A 19,278-nucleotide genomic window follows, 5' to 3' on the forward strand; every position below is an offset into this window, starting at 1 on the left:
TCCTGTTGCCTCTTGGTGGGTAAGTGGATCTTTAATGAGGTAGGAAGCGGCTGCAGCAGGTGACTGGCTGAGGGCAGGCAGGCTGCAGTGACGGCTCTGTTGGGTTCACCAGAGGCTGGATCAAGGGCCATGGTGGAAGGTCAGTGTTCTGGGCTCCTCTGGGCAGCCGGCATGTAGGTGCACCACCCAGGCCATGGGTCACATGTACCTTCCTGGCACCTGGCAGCTCCTTCAGCTCCTTCATGCTGCTGATGAAGCAGAGGTAAGACCAGTGGAGACAGGAAGTCCCCACCGCCATTTTTTGGGTTCGTGGTCCTTTGGTCTAGTGGAGCCAGGCAACATTGTGGGGGCCGATGGGCTTTGCTCACGAGTGTGGAAGGGAGCAGATCAGGCTGACCCGCTTTTTCTCATCACTCAGCCAGGATCTCCTTTGCACCCTTGATTCTTAGCCACCAGCTGGCCTGGGAGAACCCCATGGATTACCCTACTGAGCTCACCTGACTCTCTGAATCGTCCTCAGTGACCCCCATCCAGTAGGGGTGGTTGTCACCCACCCCCTCTACTACGGGTTCCCTACCCAGTCTGCTCAGCCCTACCATCTCATTTATTTCTCCGAAGTTCCACCTACTCACCTATAAAACAGGGCACAGCACCTCGCTCCTGGGGTAGGGCTTGGGGTCGGGAGACAGTGGTCTAAATGCTCAAACCAGGGTCACAGCCCTTAGTCCATAAATACTCTGGCTGGGCAGCAGCCATGTCTTTCACTTTGGCCTCTTTCTAAGCCCACTCCCTCCTGCCCCCCCGAGGCTCTGCTGTGTCCTATCTGATCAACTAACTGGGTGCTTTTTACCTAGGGTGTCTCGTGAAGCAAATACCATGACATGAGATAATTTGCAAAAAAGAAAAATAAAAGTCTACATAAACACACAACCAAATTGGGGAAAATTGCATAACCATCCTCTCCTGAGTGCACCGTTTTAACCTTGCTTCATCTGCCTTACCCAAACTTGCTTGACCATGGAATATTCTTTATTATAATAATTATTAATAACTGGGGTGAGAGCAACTGACAAACTCCTTCTCTGAAGGCATCACTCAAACGATGGTTATTTAGTAGCATCCTGGGCAGGTCTGGTACCCAGGGAGGATCTGTTTTGTGGGTGCAAGCTTTCCCTCATAAGATGCAGGTGATTTCTCCCCCATTTCTGTCCCCTGAGCTTTCTAACTCCATGATTCTCTGTGGTTCTAGCATCTGACATCTGGGCACTTTGGCTGCCTCCTTGCAGGGAACAGTGAGGATTTAACCATGTAGCCACCCAGATAAGCCCATTCAGGGGACCCTGCTCTTTCCCGCTGCAGGGTTAAATCAGGGGTACACCCAATACAGACAATGCCCCAAGACAGATGTATTCTGTGACCTGCCCATATGCTCTTGGAATTCATCATTTCAGGAGTTGCTAACTGGTATCTATGATGTTGTCTCTGCCATTTCTGGGGACAGCAGGAAATGTGGACAATTAATGCTCTATGGGGGAGTATTAGTTTTTAGTGGCTGCTATAACAAATAACCATAAACCTTATGATGAACCACAGAAACTATTCTCTCACTGTTCTGCAGGCCAGAAGTCCAAAATCAGTATCAGTGGGCTGAAATCAAGGTGTAGGAAGGGCCATGCTTCTTGGTACCTCCCCGGACCCTTGCCTCTTCCTGCTCTGGTGGCTGTAGGCATTCCTTGGCTTGTGGCCACTTGCAGTGGATCTCTGCCTCCAGGCTTGCAAGGTCTTCTCTTCTGTTTTGTCACATTTCCTTCTGCCTCCCTGCTATGAAGACACACGTGATTACATTGAAGAGCCACCTGGATAATACAGGCTAATCTCCTTATCTCAAAATCCTTTATCTGCAAGTTCTTTTTTTGCCATTTAAGATGACATATGCAGGTCCCAGGGATTAGGGCTTGATATCTTTGGGAGTTATTATCCAGCCTACCCTGTGGGAATTGGAGGATAAATATCCCAGATTCTCATCCTTTAGTACGATAATGCTGAAAGTCTGTTTCACGTTGTTTCCTTGGGTTTCCAGAGTAGTCAGAGGGATTGTGCCTTTCACAGAAACCAGATTTACTGGTATCCTTATCTTGGACTTCTTGGTCTCCAGAAAGGTGAGAAATAAATTTCTATTTTCTTAGTCACCCAATCTATGATATTCTTTTTTTTTTTTTATAACATATTCTTTATGGCAGTCTAAGCTTACTGATACAGGGTCAAAGATGCTATGTTTAAAAATTGTGATGCGCCATTTTAATTTATACAGTTATTATTAGTTAAATTGCATAAGAAAAAGATAGGTGGAAGCAAGGGAATCATAATCCACTCACAATTACCCCACCCAGAAAAGGCTGTTCTTGATTTTTATTGTGTGTCCTTCCAGTGCCCTGTCTGTGTGTATGTACCCACTTGCTTTAACAAAAAGGGAATCTTATGTACATACTGATCTATCAATGTTTTCTTTTATTTATTAACATGTAATAGACATCTCTCTACAGCCTATATGCCACAGAGTATGATACACGTTTATATTTATTTATATTATTTCTAATACTATAAATAACTCTGGGGTACATCCATGGCAACTTCCTTGCAAAAAATCCCCATTGGGGAATCAATACACAAGAGGCTTCAAAAATATTCAAAAATTTTGATAGGTATTGTTAAATTGTCTTTTGGAAATAGAGCCATTTCTGTTTCCCCAGGAAGACTTGAAAATTTCCATTTTCCCACATCTTTCCCATTTCTAGGAACTATTTTATTTTAATGTTTCACAAAGGCAGAAAGATAAGCACTTATTTAAAAGATACTTTATTATGAGCTGTTACTTAATTCAAAAAGATAGAAGAGTAATAAAATGAATGCTCATGTACCTAGTACCTGGTCAGCTTTACCAATTCTTAACATTTTCCATTTTTTGGCTTTAGATTTATTTCAGCAATTAAACATTTGAAAGCTACTGAATTCTCCCAGATGCCAGTTCCCCTTCCTTTCTTCCCAGAGCAAAGGCTGGCATGAAGTTGGTATTTGTCACTCATATGTTTTTTGATCCTATCACTGAATCCATATGGTTGTTTTCACTCACACTTCTGTGATGACTAATGGCACTGAGTACATTTTCAGAGGCTGATTAGCCACTTGTATGCTCTCTTTTTTGCATTGACTGTTCAGATCTTTTGTCTATTTTTGTTTCTGTTGTGTTTGTTCCTGAGGATGCTCGATGCTGGGCTTACCTTTGCACCTCTAGAATCCTCTCTCTTCTGAACATCTTATAACATGGGTCTGGTCATGACAGGTCACTCAGGAAAGTCTTTTAAGAACTCCTCACTTTCTTCTAGTTGGAGTTCTAACTACTTAGTGAAGCGTGTGTTAATTTGTTCTGGTCTGCCCTCTTATGCAGACCAGCCACCACCCTCAAACATGATGCCTGTTTATGACTGTATGCTGTGAACATGCCATTTCCCTTTCTGGAGATTTACGGCCATGTGGCCTGAAAACCTTTCATTTATCTGCCAATGTCCTTTGCTTCTTATCCATTGACAAGGTGGGCCATATGGATGGAGATGATTTGAACAACCCGGGACATCAACTGGCCTTTTTTGGTTCTTTGAGTTCTAGATAAGATTAGTTAGAACTTCCTTCTAAATTTTATTCAAAACAATCCTAAGTTCTTTGTTTCTCCTTGAGATTCACATGGAACCACAAAAATCCTGATTAGCCAGAGAAATCCTCACAAAAGAGAAGAAGCATGGTGGCATCACACATCCAGGCTTCAAACTATACTACAAATCTATGACAATCAAAACAGCATAATACTAGAACAAAACCAAACACACAGAACAATGGAACAGAATTAAGAGTCTAGAAATAAACTCGCACATATATGGACAGTTAATCTATCACAAAGAACCCAAGAATATATATCAGAGAAAGGAAAGTCTCTTCAATATATGGTGTTGGGATAACTGGAAACAACTTGCAAAAGTATGAAACTAGACCACTGTCTCATACAAGACACAAAAATCAACTCAAAATGGATAAAAGTCTTGGATATAAGACCTGGAAATATAAAATACATAGAAGAAAACACTGTCAAAACACTCCACGACATAGGTTTCTGAGATGTCTGTGGATTCATTGCCAGCAACAAGGAAAACAAAAGAAACTATAAACAATTGGTGCTACATCAAACTCAAAAACATCTGCACAGTGAAACTATCACTGAATAAAAATATACTCTACTGAATGTGAGAAAAAATTTATAAGCCATACATGTGACAAAGGACAGATATCCAAGGTCTACAAAGAACTCATATGACTCAATAAAAAGAAAACAAATAATATAGTGAAAAAAATGGGCAGAAGAGCTAAAAATAGGCACTTCTCTAAAGAAGACATATATATGGCCATAGGCACATGAAAAATGTTCATCATCACTTATCATCAGGGAAATGCAAATCAAAACCACAATGAGATACCACCTACACCTGAGAGAATGGCCCATATTGGAAAAAAAAAAAAAAACCCACCAGAAAAAAGTGTTGGTGAGGATGTGGAGAAAAAGGAAACCCCTTACAAGATTGATGGGAATGTAGACCAGTCCAGCCCCTATGGAAAACAGTATGGATGTTTCTTAAAATATTAAAAATGGACCTACCATATGGCCCAGCAATCACATTCCTAGGTATCTACCAGAATACAAAAACACTAATTTGAAGGAGTATCTGCACTCCTGTGTTCACTGCAGCATTATTTACAATAACCAAGTTATGCTAACGACCTTAAGTGCCCCCAGACAGATGAGTGGATCAGAAAGATGTGGAATATATGCAATGGAAAACTACTCAGCTGTCAAAAAGATAAACTTGCCATTTGTGACAACATGGATAGATCTGGAGAGGAACGTGCAAAGTGGCATAAGTCAGAAGGTGAAAGACAAGTACCAGATGGTGTGACTTACATGTGGAATATAGAGAAACAAAACAAAGGATCAGATAAAACCAAACTAATAACAAACCCCAGAAATATGACTGTAGAACAGAGGTTACTGGGGGGGAAGGAGGAGGGAGAGAACAAAGTAGGGGGAAGACCATGGAGTCTGGCGGGGGACTACGGGTGTGATGGTGGTGGGTGTGGTGTGGAAACAACACCTGAAGGGGGAGATCCTATTCCTCTAAGGCACAAACAACATTCTAAGTCAACATTAACTCAATTGAAAAAAAAGGAAAAATAATAAGAAAAGAAACACTCTGTTCCTTGTCACACAAGAGGAGTCCAGCTACTCTCCTTTGTTGGCTCCCTGCTGTGCCTGTGGGTCCTCACTGTCTATCTCCAGCGAGGAGGTCTGCCCCTGCTCCCAGAGGTGCTGGCTGTTATGCTTCCACGCTTGCCTGTCACCACCAAGGCACTGGGGACCCGGGGCGGACAGCGAGGATGAAAACTGTTGTTGCCGGGATGGTAATAGGATAAAATGAGATATTTTCCTTCTTCTTGGATGTTGCTATTTTCCACTTCTCTTGATATTGGCTAAATTGACTGCCCTGGTCCCTGTGCAGACCCAGCTCCCCTTGTGTGAGACGCAGCTCTGGCTCCTGCGGCCTGGTCCGCTGACAGCAGGTCCTCAAGGAAGGCAATCGGGCGGCGTTCCATACCTGCCGACTTCGGAATCCGGTGTTTGTCTAACCTCAGGGGCTGAGCAGGACAGGGGCTATGCCTGCAGGGCTGGTTGGCCCCATGTACCCCTCCCCTCCCCTCCCCTGCCCCCCCTTTTCAGCTGCTTCTTTCCCTTCCTTTCCCATCTCTCTTTGTTTCCCCTTCTCCCCCCCCCCACCCCACCCCAAACACCAAAAGACTACAGGCTGGGGGGGCAAACATCTCCTTTAGTTCTAGGCTTTCCAAGAGTAGCTGGGCTTTAGGGGGCGGGAGATGGGGAGGTTGAGCTGTCACTTTGAATTGCAAAGTCTCTATCCATAATGCATAAAGGGGTCTCCATGAGTGGCCACAGCCTCCTGTCGTCCTGCGGCTCAGGGAAATTAGACAGCTTCGGAGCCCCTTATGAAAATGCAATGTATTACCGCTGCTTTTTGACTAGTGAATTATGCATTCAAAAGTGACAAATTCCAACATGCCGCCTTTATTAGGAACCCAGGGCCGGGTGGGGTGGACAGAGCTGTCTTCTGAGCTTGTGACGGAATGTTTAATAACTCTTTCTGACTGTGCTTCCCGGAGGTGGTGGTTATAATGTGCGTTCCCCCCACCCCTTTCATTTTATCAAAACATTGATGCTGGAGATTATTGCTCTACATTTATGCATTTGGAATCTCTTCCTGGGTCAAAGGGCAGTAGCGTTTGAAATGACAAAGGTGATGGGAGAAATAGTTTTTTTTAATCAATCTGTCTCATACACTTGCAGCCTTGAACTTCTGGGGTTTTTGAAGACCCACCCACTTGGAGGAGTCAATCTTTTCCTGAACTTTAGCCTTGTAGGCTGGGGACAGCATGGACTGTCTCCTGCCATTCTTTTGGGACCTGCTGTGGTAACTGTGGGTCCTGTGATGGTACCCAGGATACAAGTGTCATCTTTCCCAGAGTGGTAGCTGAGGAGCTTCATGGAAAACTGTACATTTCACTCTTTCTTTAGGCTTCTACCCAATTCTGGCTGTTGTGCTAGGTAGGGGTAGGGGCTGGGCTGCTCATTTGTGCTGAATTTGACCAAGATTCTAAAGGTAACCCAAAATGCCACATAGAAAACCAACAAACTGATGTTGCAGCAACTAAAATTGGGGTGTCATGCTGGAAACAAGTGGGGAGAAAGACAAATGGATCATTTTGCTATCTCAGGTAAAGTTTATCACAAACAAAAAGGCTTGCCAACCTGTGCCCCTGCGTGGGGTAGTGTGTCCAAACATCCCAGAGTTTGTGCTTTCCTGCTTTTTTCTAAGATGTTGCCTGCATGGCTAACCACCCAAGGGATAGTTCTAGCAAGCCCATCTGATTGCACTCCCCAGCTTTGAAGTCATCAGTAGCTCCCCATTGCTAAGGGGGGCAAAATCTAAATGCCCAAGTCTGCTTGATAATTTGACCCACTAGTCTTGCCAGCCCTCTGGTCACATACATACCTGCCTCTCACGCCACACCCTGGTCAGACAACATAACTGCAACTTTCATGCTAGGAGGCTTTGGAATTCTGAGTATGCTGGGTGCTGGCTCTTTATAGCTTTGATCATGCTGCTCCCTCTGCCTGGATTGCCTTCCTCTGCTTATCTGTGCAGCAGATTTCCCTTTTAAGACCCAACTTGGGTTCTGCCTCCTATGGGAAGTCTTCCTTGATTGCCTGTGCAGAATTAAGTCCCCTCCATGCCCATGTACTCACCTTCTTTGAACAACCTCCATGGTAGCAATTATTACAATAGAGTTCAGTGGTCTGTTTGTCTTTCTCTCCACTTGTTTCTAATACAACACCCTGATTTTAGTTGGTACAAGATCAGTAGAGACCAATGTCTTGTTTGTGGGGCATCTTGAGTTACCTGATTTAGAATCTTGGTCAAATTCATTCAAGTATTCAACACGAAAATATTGAGCACCTATTACTTGCCAGGCACTGCTAGAGAGCAGGTTTTTCACCTCTCTGCACTTCGGTTTTCTCATCTGTTAAGTGGGATGATGCTAACTCTTAAATTATGACAAGCTAGTGAGAATTAAATGGGATGATACCTGTCCAGTGTGTCAGTGACAGGCCCTAGGAGCACAGGGCTGGCACGTTGTGAGCAGGTTAATAAACGGCAGTTGCAATGACGTAGTGTTGTAATTATGTTGTATTATATGTTAGTATTATGTAATATCTTAATTATAATATAAATATTATTATTATTATTCACATTGCTTGCTCTCCTTGAACTGACTGGATCGCCATCCTCCCCTGGCTGCTTTGCCCTGCACTTGGCAGATGGGATGTGGATCATTTTAATTAGGTTTTATTGGGCTGTTATATGGGCCATAATTGCAGCCATTATTCATTTTCATGGGGCTGCTCACATAGTCTGGATTTAGACGTGATGTGATCTTGATGAGACAAGTCCCATATCAAAAAGGATCCCTGTCTGCAGGGCCAGAGCTGCAGCAGCAGCAGCAGGAAAGGGTTCTTCTGAGCTCCAAATACAGGTTCTGGAGCCATAAATGCCAGAAGTGTTTCTCAGAGAAAGGAGCGATTGTAGTTCACAGCAGCTCCCTCTATATGGATGGTGGGGCCACCCCCATGGGGAGTGGGGCTGTGCTCCCCACTTGGCTTTGTATTTGGGGCTCACCCAGATCCCCAGGGCTCCAGAGAGTGTCCAGTGTGGAGAAGGTGCTGGAAAAATACTTGAGAGTATCTGGAGTGAACATGGCCAAGTGCTCAGGAAGGCTGGAGTGGGAGTGAAGCTGAGCTGAGCTTGAGACCGTGAACTGCTAGACTGTCCCTGGGCCCAGAGCTCTGGGATGTGCTTGGGAGGCCCGAGCAGAGGCACTGGCATTGGGGAGACCAGAGCAGGTCCCAGGCTTGGTCTTTCCTGCTGGATCAGTATGTCCTGAAGCTTAGGGTAGGTGGATGATCATTTGGAAAATGGTCACTGACCTTCCTCAGACAGTTGAGCTCCTATTTCCCCACTCAGTGATGTTGGTCTTGGCCTGGGGACGATGACACGTTATCAGACTTCACATAGGAAGAAGCTGTAAACACGCTGTGTGGTCTGGCAGTAAAGTTCCACCTGGCTGCCGGTCCACCATGGTGAGGCGCATGTCCACGTGACCCCCAGAAAGAGCACTCCTGGGACAGACTGGAACCCAGTTTGCAGCCTGCAGCCCAGATCAGTCAATTTCTGGCTTGTGCTGAGCTTCCCCTGAGCCTGGCCGAGCCATACTGGACCCAATCAGCCTTGAGGCCTGGGTGCAGGCGATGCTCGTGGCCTGAGTTTGGGGCATTTGTTACTCAGCCTTAGTGTGGCAGCAGCTGACGGATACAGAGACACGGGGCCGCAGTGACGTGCTGCAGATAGTGGGTGTTTGCAGAGTGATGTTTGTGATGAGCTCAATTGTTGAGAACAGATTAGAATCCTCTGGACCAGGTGTTCTCTGCCTGGAGGTGATTTTGCTGCTCACCTTCTTCCCTGGGGGACCTTTGTCAACATTTGGAGAGGCTGGTTGTCATCTCTTGGGGGAGGGTGGTATTTAGTGGGTAGAGACCAATGATGCTGCTAAAGATCTTCCAAGGCACCAGACAGGCCCCCCCCCCATGACAAGGAATTATCCAGCTCAAAACGTCAGTCACGCCGAGGCTGAGAAACTGCGCTCGAAATCCCATATAGATGAGTCTCCAGCTCTGCATTGGTACCCTCTTCCCCTCCCCTTCCCTCCTCCTCCCCTCCCTCCCTCCTCCCTCCCTCCTTCCCCCTCCTCTCCTCCCTTCCCTCTCCTCCTCCCTCCTCCTCTCCACCCTCCTCCCCCCCTCCCTCCTTCCTCCCTCCTCTCCTCCCTCCCTCCTCCTTCCCCCCTCCTTCCTTCCTCCCTCTCCCTCCCTCCTCCTCCTCCTCCCTCCTCCCTCCTCCACCCTTCTCCCTCCTCTTCCCCTCTCCTCCTCCCTCCTCCTCCACCCTCCTCCCTCCCTCCTCCCACCCTCCTCCCTCCTCTTCCCCCTCCTCCTCCCACCTCCTCCCTCCTCCTCCCTCCTCCTCCCACCCTCCTCCCTCCCTCCTCCACCCTCCTCCCACCCTCCTCCCTCCTCTTCCCTCTCCTCCTCCCTCCTCCTCCCTCCTCCTCCCACCCTCCTCCCTCCCTCCTCCTCCCCCCTCCTCTCTCCCTCCCCCTCCTCTCTCCCTCCTCCCTCCTCCTCTCTCCCTCCTCCCTCCCTCCATCCTCCCTCTCTCCCTCCTCCCTCTCTCCCTCCCTCCCTCCTCCCTCTCTCCCTCCTCTCTCCTCCTCCCTCCCTCCGTCCTCCCTCTCTCCCTCCTCCTCCTTCCCTCCCCCCTCCTCTTCCCTCTCCTCCTCCCTCCTCCTCCCTCCCTCCTCCTCCTTCCCTCCTCTCCCTCCTCCCTCTTCCCTCCTCCTTTCCTTCCTCCTCCTCCCTCTTTTCCTCCATCCTAAACAAGATGGATGGATGGCCAGCCCCCAGGGGATTTTTATTGATGGGGGAACTCAGACACAGAGGTGTGAACCAGTGAAATAATCATGATAAATGCTGCGCAGGCGGTTGGAACAGAGAGCAGAGAGCCCGCCATTAGACAGGGGTGATGGGGGAGCCCTCTATGAGTGGCTGACATTTAAGTGACAGCCTGAAGGAGAGGGAAGAGCCAGCCCCAGGAGAGCTGGCAGAAGAGGGTTCAGCTTTGGGAACAGCCATTGCTCGGGTGCCGAGGTGGGATATCAGAGTTGGGCTCTGCAGGCTGCAGAAGCGCAGGCCCACCCCGCCCCACCCCAGCCTCTGGATGAAATTCAATGTGATCTGTGAGTTCCACACCCTCACAGTGGGATTCCTGGAAATTCCTGTGGACCAGCGTCCAGGGACTCCTGAGGTCCCAATTTGAGGTGCGAAGTTGCGTCGATGCCAAATTCAGCCCATTTCTCCCAGGTGCTGGCTGGAGAGTTGCCGGGCACTGCAGTCATGGAATTGGGATGTTTCCATCGAGCACCTCCGTGCTCAGCAGACTCTGTCCAGGGTGGGTGTGGCTTTCTGTGTGCACCTGCTCAGGCAGCTCAGCTGAATCAAGAGGCTGGGGCCCAGCACAGTGGCTCGTGTGTCATGGTCTCACCGCCACCCTGACCCTTCCAGAGCAGCCTCCATGGGCATGATGTGGGCAATTTGCTTATCTGCTCTCTGGAGAAAACCCAAACTCCTTGCTGGGACTACGGGCCCCTCATGATCCCATCCATGCGGGTCCTCCTGCCTCAACCCACCCCTCGGGCTCCAAGGTTGCTCTTAACTTTCCTGCATCAGAAGGGGCCTCTTCCCAGCAGCCACAGGGCCTCCTTTCTCGTCCTAAGGTCGTGGCAAGCTGCCTTTGGATGGGCACCTTCATGCTCACTGCCCCCTCTGCCCGGGGTTTCTTTCTTGGATGCTTTGGCACAGGGGTCCCTCCCATCCTTCAGGCCTCAGCTGCAACACCTCAGAGAAACCTTCTCTCACCATCCTGCCCTTCATAAATCTCCCCCATGCCCCACGATCCTCCTGCCCTCCATGCTGTTCATGTCCCCCAGAGCCCTGGGCCCACGCGGAAATCACTCCCTGCGTGCTCACTTGTTCGCTGTCCTTGTTTATCTCAGCCGCCTCGGATGGTGCCTGGCACATAGAAGGTGCCCAGTAAGTGCCCACTGACAGAGCGAATTGGTGAAAAGCCATGACTGATGCTCCAGCCAACCGCTGCCTGAACCACTCCTCCAAGAACTGGGAGCAAGAGTGTGGGGCAGGAAGGCCACGCTGGGTCACGCAGTGTGTCACTGCCCCAGGACAGTGTTTGGGGCTGAATCGTACCCCCTCGATTCATATGTTGAAGTCCTAACACCCCAGTACCTGAGACCTTATTTGGAAATAGAATCTTTACACAGGTCAAGTTAGCCAAAGTCAAAGTCTCTGGGTCCTTATGAAATGGGAAACTGGGAGGCAGAGGTGGGGGCAGTTCAGGAGATTCTTGCACAAGGAAGCCAAGGAACATCACCCATTGCTGGCAGGCCCCAGCCGCTAGTGCAGGCCTGGGACAGAGTCCCCGCACAACCCTCACAAGGAACAGCTGGATCTTGGATGTCTGGCTCCGGACCGTGAGACACTATTTCTGTTGTTTAAGTCACCCAGTTTGGAAGGCTTGGCTATGGCAGCCCCAGAAAATGAACCCAGACAGGTGGGAGGCCCTGGGTGGTGTAGGTGTCAAGTAGGGGCTCTGTTTGGTGGGGAGTGGATGGGGCTGGGTGTGGGGAGAGGGCGGTAGGCTGGGTGGGATCCTGGACCAGGCTGTGATGGAGGCTGCGGGCATGTGCTGGCCTAGGGCCTCACCCCCGGCCCGCCAAGGCGTGCATGCGTGTGTGTGTGTGCGTGTGTGTGTGTGTGTGTGTGTGTGTAGGGGATGTGGGTGTGGCAGGGAAGGAGGGGAACCCGAGCCAGAGGTGTAATTAGGATGTGGGTAAACAGATGCCCCGGAGCTGGCAGGACCAGCTCTCCTGGAAGAGGAAAATAAAACAACTGGTTGGCTGCGACGTCTTCAGCTGAGTCCCCATCCCTAATTACCACCCAAACCGAGCCTCTGGGCAGTGCTGGCCTGGCCCATCTGCAGCCTCTGAGATGCCCAGAATCCATGCCAGGTGCTGGTGTGCCGGTCCTCGCGGCTGAGTAGCGAGAGGACTTTAATTAAAGAGCTAATTACTCTGACTCTCCACTGGAACATGGCTCTTCCCGGTCGGTGAGGGGCAGGACTCCCTGTAACCTGGGCTTTCTGAGCTGTGCTTGAGTGTGGGTGGGTCCGTGCATGCCCACAAGGGGTGTGTGTGTGTGTACCTGAGTGTGTGTCCACATACTTGCACATGCATGTTGTGTTCATGTGTGCACAGACTTGTGTGTGCATTTATGCACACATGCACAAAGAATTATTAGTGTGTGTTCTGCATTTTTTGTGTATCTGTGCGTGTGCAGGTGGTTACTTGGGAACATGCACAGACGTGTGTAGTCATGGTCACGTGTTTAAATGTGGTGACGGGTAACACACGTCTGTGTGCAAATGGTGTGTATGTGTGCAAGTTTTATAATTATTTTTGCTTTACCTCTTTTTTTTTTAAAGATTTATTTATACAAGAATCAGGGTACAGGCCAGATGCACGGGAGGGTGAGAGGATTCACCAGAGACAGAGCGGGGAACAGAACAGGCAGACTGATGAAATACACTGCTGAGGGGCGCAGCGGGTGAGGCAGGAGAGGTCTGCTGTGCCATGGGGGATTCTCACCGGCTGGCCAGGATCGAACCCGCACTACAGAGGCTGCGGACAGCTTCACAGTGCGAAGCACAACCGCCTGCGCCACCAGGGAGGCCCCGCTTTACCTCTTATTAGAGTTTTGGTGATTGCGACTGCTCCAGTGGCTGTGTACATGTGCATGTCTATAGAATGTGTGAGTTCGTGAATACAAACAGGGCTCAGCCAGGTAGCATCTGCATTTGAATTGGGCTGACTGAGCCTTTGCCCAAAGGGCAGGAGAGGTAGAATGTGGGGAGTTGAGGTGGGGTGAATGAGGGCTGGTCTGTGTGTAATAGGGGCCCAGCCTCGCCCTGACCCCTATTTAGTTGTGCTTGCCTGAGGTGGGGAGTCTGTCCCAGCCAGCCAGGGGACAGAGGGAAGTGTGGGCTCATGTTGAGGCTGTGGCTTATTCCACGGGACAGAGGGAGTGCTCCTGGGATAAGCACTTGCTTCGGGGGCTCCCTTCTCCTTGGCCATGCAGAGCTGTCCTGGTGCCTCGGGGCTGGGAGGGTGAGGGATATATACCCACGTGTCTGTCCAAGGAGGGGAACTCCAGGGAGTGCTCATGACGGGATCTCAGAGAGATGGTTTTGTGAAGACCTTTGGGGGTTGTGGGGGAACAAATTGGAAAGGTCTTTTTTCAGTATTGAACAGAGTTCCTAAGTTTTAAACTCCAGGTGAGCTCAGGGCCTTGGCTGGCAGAAAGGAAATCTGTGCTTTTGGCAGAGATGGTGTGGTCTGTTTGAACCCTTGAATGAGCTCGAGGGACTCGGGACTGGATGTGAAGAGATGGGGGGGGTGGAGTGGGACCCCAAGGGGAAGGACTGGTGAGCTCCTCACACCCAAGGAGAGGACACAAACTGTTGTGCCCAAGACAGGGCTGAGTGGTCAGGGACCAGCCCTTGGCATGGTGACCTGGAAGGGGGAGAAGCTGACACAGTGACATTGGGCAGCTCAACCTTGTGTTCTCTTTCTCTTTCTGCTCTCACTTTCCATGTGTCTGAAAGACACTTGCCAGCCCCCACTGGGCACCAGGGACAGGAAAAGATGGCCACCCCAGCTCAAGCAGAGTGCAAACTTGCCCCTCTTCTGCATTTTTCTTCTACTTAGATCCTCTCCAGATTGGCTATTCCTCACCCACCAGGTTCTTCTGGCCCTTCCCACACCCAGGAGCTTCCTTTTGCCATTTGTGTTTCAGACACTGTGGTGGCTCAGCCCACTTTATGGAGGAGAGAGCTGAGGCCCGAGTCACTGCCAGGCAAGCCCCTGGAATGTGGGGCTGGGGTCTCCTAACTCTAGCTGCAGGGCTGCTCGTACCCCGCTGTCCAACCACACTGCCAGGTATTGCCGAGTGGAAAACTCAGGTTTTGATCTGGCTTCAGGAGGACATCTCCTGCCCCTTAATCCCTTGCCTCCCTCTGCCCCCATCGAATGCAGGATGGTCCCAGCAGCAAGAGGGGAGCGGGAGTAGTACCAGGGCTGGGGGCTTTCCAGGTGTGTTCATGGAGACTCATGAGCAAAGCCTGACCCAGAAGGTGCTGAGCATACTTGCCCTTCACTGCCATGGCACCTATTTACAAGCTGTTTTAGGGAGTCACTGACTCTTTCTAAGGGGCAGTAGATGTGGTGTTGGAGAGGGGCGATCCGCTGTAGTAGGCACTGCTAGCTGCTGTAATAGGCAAAACCCTGGCATCTCGGGGGTTCATCACAATGTTTATTTCTGGCTCACAAGTCTAATTGGTGGCAGGGCTGGGGAAGTTCTGCTCCACCAAGGCATTCAGGGATCCAGGTTAATGGACATTCAGTGCCTTCAGCATGTGTCTTCTAAGACATCCCAGACTTTTATCAGCCAGAGCCAGGAGGACAGTGCAGGGGAGGTTTGGGTTGGGCCACCCCTGGGGGCAGCACACATGGCTCCTCTCATTCCACTGGCCAGGACTCAGTCACAGCGCTACACGAAGCCCCAGGGAGACAGGGACATGCCATCCAGCTATTGCCTGGGAAGAAGAGGACATGGGTTTGGGAAGTCACACTTGGTTTTGAATCTGGACACTGCCACACACTTTTTGTGGGACCCTAAATCTGAACCTGTTTCCTCATTAAAGGTGAGATGGGTGGTGGTCTCCCTGTGGGTCCTGGGGGAGAATCTAAGAGATCCTATCAGCATTCCCACCTAGCCGCAGTCCACTTCTGCAGAGAACTCGCCTCTCTGCGGCCCAAGACATCCTAGTAAGGGCTCCTCCCCTGCAGGGAAAGCTCCACAGAGTAGGGCCCATGCAGCTCTTCCCAGAGCTACAACACCATCAGCTCGCCTGGAGCTGGGCACTTAGTAGGCAGTTAGAAGAAATATATGGGGGGAATGAAAATTTAGACGAATTAATCAGAATGCATACTTAGACTTAGATCTGGACACGTGCTTCCTCTATAAATATTTCTACTCTATGTTCCATCACGGTGTGATGGAAGGGGGGGCAGGAGGAGGGAGGAGGGAGGAGGGAGGAGGGAGTGGGGTAGGAGGGAGGAGGAGGCCACCTTCCCGCCACCCCACCATGCTGAACTATAAATAGCTCTGGTTGGAAACTGACTGCAGATTCCTCCCGCAAAGTCAGCATCCCCAGGACCTCTCATCCTAGATGGGGACCAGGCGTGCCTCCTCATTAATCACGGCTCTTTAATTAACAGCTCTGAGCCTGGAACAAAAGGTGCTTACCGGGAGAACGCCAGCAGGCCCTGAACTCTGGCCGCCTGTTTTGATTCGAGGCCCTAGCGCCTTGGGGAGCAGGCCTGGCATGGTTGGGTGCTGGGCGCCGGGCCCGGCAGGGGCTGGGTTTGGAGGGCGAGCAGCTGGCAGGCCAGCCGCCTGTCTCTGCCTGACCATGGGCAGCACCACACAGAGCTGACTTGCCTCCCAGCAAGGCTGGCAGCTCTGTCTTCCCAGGGTCCCCGAAGGAAGGGAGGGGAGGTGGCCGCAGCAGGACAGTTGGGACAGCAGCCTCAGAATCTGGCCGCAAGCTAGAATCACTGGAGGAGCTTTAAAAGCATCTGAGCTGACGGGGTCCACAGGGTCTGATATCTGGATCTGGGACGGGGTCCTCTTGGGCAGCCCCGTCTGAGAACCCATCAGGGATGGCAGCTTGGGGGAAGCTCCTGGTCTCCACTGGAGACCTGGTGGGGTCTGGGAATCCCTACATCTTCTCCAGGTTGGGTGCACACAGCAGAATGGGCCCTGCGGTCTCCGGTTTACTCCATGCCTCCTGAAGATGTTTAGGGCAGAAAGGCAGGGACTCAGGTTGGCCCTGGGGAGTGGGACGGAGCACAGTCTTGCAGGTGCTTTTGGGCTCCACTGAGCCTGAAGTGAACAGATCTCTGATGTGCTTTTAATACTCCTGCTCCTGTGCCCCGGCACTATGAAGGGGCTCCGGAAGACAGACCTGGGTCATGACAGAGTCTGTCTCCATGGTCTATCATGTGCCAACACCACACTTGACGAGCTCTCAAACACCCACTTGACAGATGTGGGAGGTACTTGGAAAATCCTCTTGTAAACCCTGAAGTCCAAATTAGACATGGCAGTTTTCATCCTCACATGCCTGCCCTCAATGAACTGGCAATGGCTACCTGAAAAGCAATTTGAAGCCAAATTTGGTTTCAGTAGGAAGGCTGCTGGGATTGATTAGTGATGTCTGTCAGGCATGCAGGAAGGGGAAGTGTAGGCATGATTGTCATTAATTTGCCATCGTGGTCCAGATGTAAACTCTGTGCATTTAAGGATTGTGTCTTTCTTGTTCACTTTTGTGTACTCAGAATTTAGGAGTGTCTTGAGACTGGGAATATGGCATATTCAACACTTAAATGTTTGTGGAAAGAAGAAAGTCTATTTACTTTTTTTCTAGTTTTAATTCCTTGATTTTCCTACCCCATTCTTCACTGGGTCTTGTCTTCCTCTGAGAAATTTTAAAAAAGGTATCTTAGTTTTTTATTGAGGTGACATTGGTTTACAACACTGTATATCATTTAGTGTATAGCATCACACCTATACACAGATGTACGGTGCCATATCACCCCCACCACCAAGGCCTCCATATTTCTCCACTATAGCCCATTGGGCCCCCTTCTTCCTTTCTCCCCACCTTTTCTGCTCTGGTCCCCTCGATTCTGCAGTCAGATTTCTAGGGTTTGTTTTGGCTTAAGTTTGCCTGTTCCTTTGTTTTTTTTTTCCTTTATATTCCACATACGAATGATATTACCCACTATTTGTCTTTCTCCTTATTTTTCTTTTTTTATGGCATTCAGATGTCTCGTCTCCTTCCCGACAATGACGGTGTCAAATTCCCCTCATTCTCCTGGGAGGGGTTGGGTGAAGAGAGGGTGTTGGTCTGGCAGTGCCCACCTGCACCCCAGGCCTCCATTACCCCCATGCCAGCAGTGTGGGGTTGGACCTGTCAGTTTCCCTCTCTGAGTCCCAGTGCCTTTTATATCATAAGGGGATGATACTAACTTCCTCGCATGTTGCCCTGATGATTACATGATTTAATGAATCTAAAATGTCCAGGAGAGGTTAAGTGCTCAGATTTGAATTTGCATCTGAATTTCAAGGACTGAAGTCCCCCCACCGCCCCTTCCACACACAACAGCAAAGGGTGAAAGCATGAGTGTTCACATCTCCTTCTCTTCACCTCATTTCGTCATGCTTGTTCACCACACCCCCAGACCCTTTCATTCTTGTCTCCATGGAGCAGGTGTGGACGGAAATGTTTACCTTCTGCTGCACACAGTTTGGTAGCCCCATCTCTCTGCTCTCCCATCTCTGTGCCTGGTAGGAGTATTGTACCAGGTGGGGCTGAGAGCACTGGGGAGACCCTCCTGGGACAAGCAACTCCAGCACACCTTGAGCCCTCCCCTTCTCTAAGAAATGAAATCTTGTTCAGGTGTCACCTCCACCAGGGAGCCCTCCAGTCTCTACCAGAGCATGTCTGGGGGGAGCTCGCCATATCCTTAGGCAGCTTACTCCAGGTCAGAGGAGTTTTAGGGCCCAAATTCAGCCCCACCCACTTGGCCCTACATCACACAGAGCAGCTCTTCATTTAGGTAATTCTCACCCTTTAAATCTGAGTGTAAAAGTCACATCCCCAGGAGTCTCTCTGACCTTCATTTTATTTGGATACCACCCCCCACCCCAAACACACACTGATGTTTACTGTGACCTGTTATTGTAACACACATTTCACAATTTGTAATCACATTGCTGTCTTTCTACCAGACTGTAAGCACCACTAGAGTAGGGGTGAAGTCGGTTTTATTCCTGGCAAGAAATGGAGGTCACACTTGAATCCCCTGGTGTGAGTTTAATGGAGGGTTAATTTATAAGGGTGAGGGTGCATTTAGGGAATCAGTAAGGGATGAGGCAGCATGCCTGGGCTAGCAACACCAAGAAGCAGTCACTGGCCCCATGATTGGAGGACAGCAGAAGGAAGAGCGGGGTTCTGGGACTTGGAGGGAGCAGTGATAAGAGGATCACGTGGCAGGAACTGAGGTCTTCTCTCCAGCCAACCCGCAGCAACTCAGCAAATTGCATGACCTCCCTCTCCTGCCTTCTGACCTTCTACTCGCTGAGCCAACTGGAAACCAGAGGGAAGGAGTCTGTAGGGGGATTTCATTAAGGTGATCCTCTTGGGGTGCAGAGTGGAGTGGAGAAGGGAGCTAGTGGATCTAGAAGGGCTAGTTATAGCTGGTTGTGTGCCAGAGGCAGGCTCGGTACCTGGTACCTGGAAGGTGCCTAGTCAAGTCTGATTCTCTACTGGAGAAAATGGGCATGGTGCTGGGTCTCTGGGCTTAGCTGCCAATTGGTTCTATCGACCTTCACCTGATGTGGTTCTGTGATCCCTTTCCAAGCTGGTCATCTTTAACTGACAAGGGTTGTGTCCTTCTAAGTTGTGAAGTCCAGGCGTAGTCTGCTTGGCACGGGAAAGTAGGACTCTCCCCCGGGAACCTCTCTTCATACAGCCTGAGATCTAGGTCTATTTTTTGAGGATAGGTCGTGATGTCTCCTTGCTGTCAAGGTAAACCCCTACATACTTGCATAGTGTGCAAATTCATACTTACTGAGTGTGCAAATTCCATTTCAGGCTAGGAGTCTGCTTTGGATACTTTCTTATTGGTGATTATGGGATTGCTTTAAACCTAAGTAAAGAATGGCAAATTCCAAGCATGCATACATCTATAGCAGGCATTATTAATCAATCATAGCCACTCTTTTCTGTTGCACCT

Source organism: Talpa occidentalis, unplaced genomic scaffold (genome assembly GCF_014898055.3).
Source record: "Talpa occidentalis isolate TD23 unplaced genomic scaffold, MPIMG_talOcc4v2.1 talOcc4.10, whole genome shotgun sequence".
In the NCBI taxonomy this organism is placed as follows: Eukaryota; Metazoa; Chordata; class Mammalia; order Eulipotyphla; family Talpidae; genus Talpa; species Talpa occidentalis.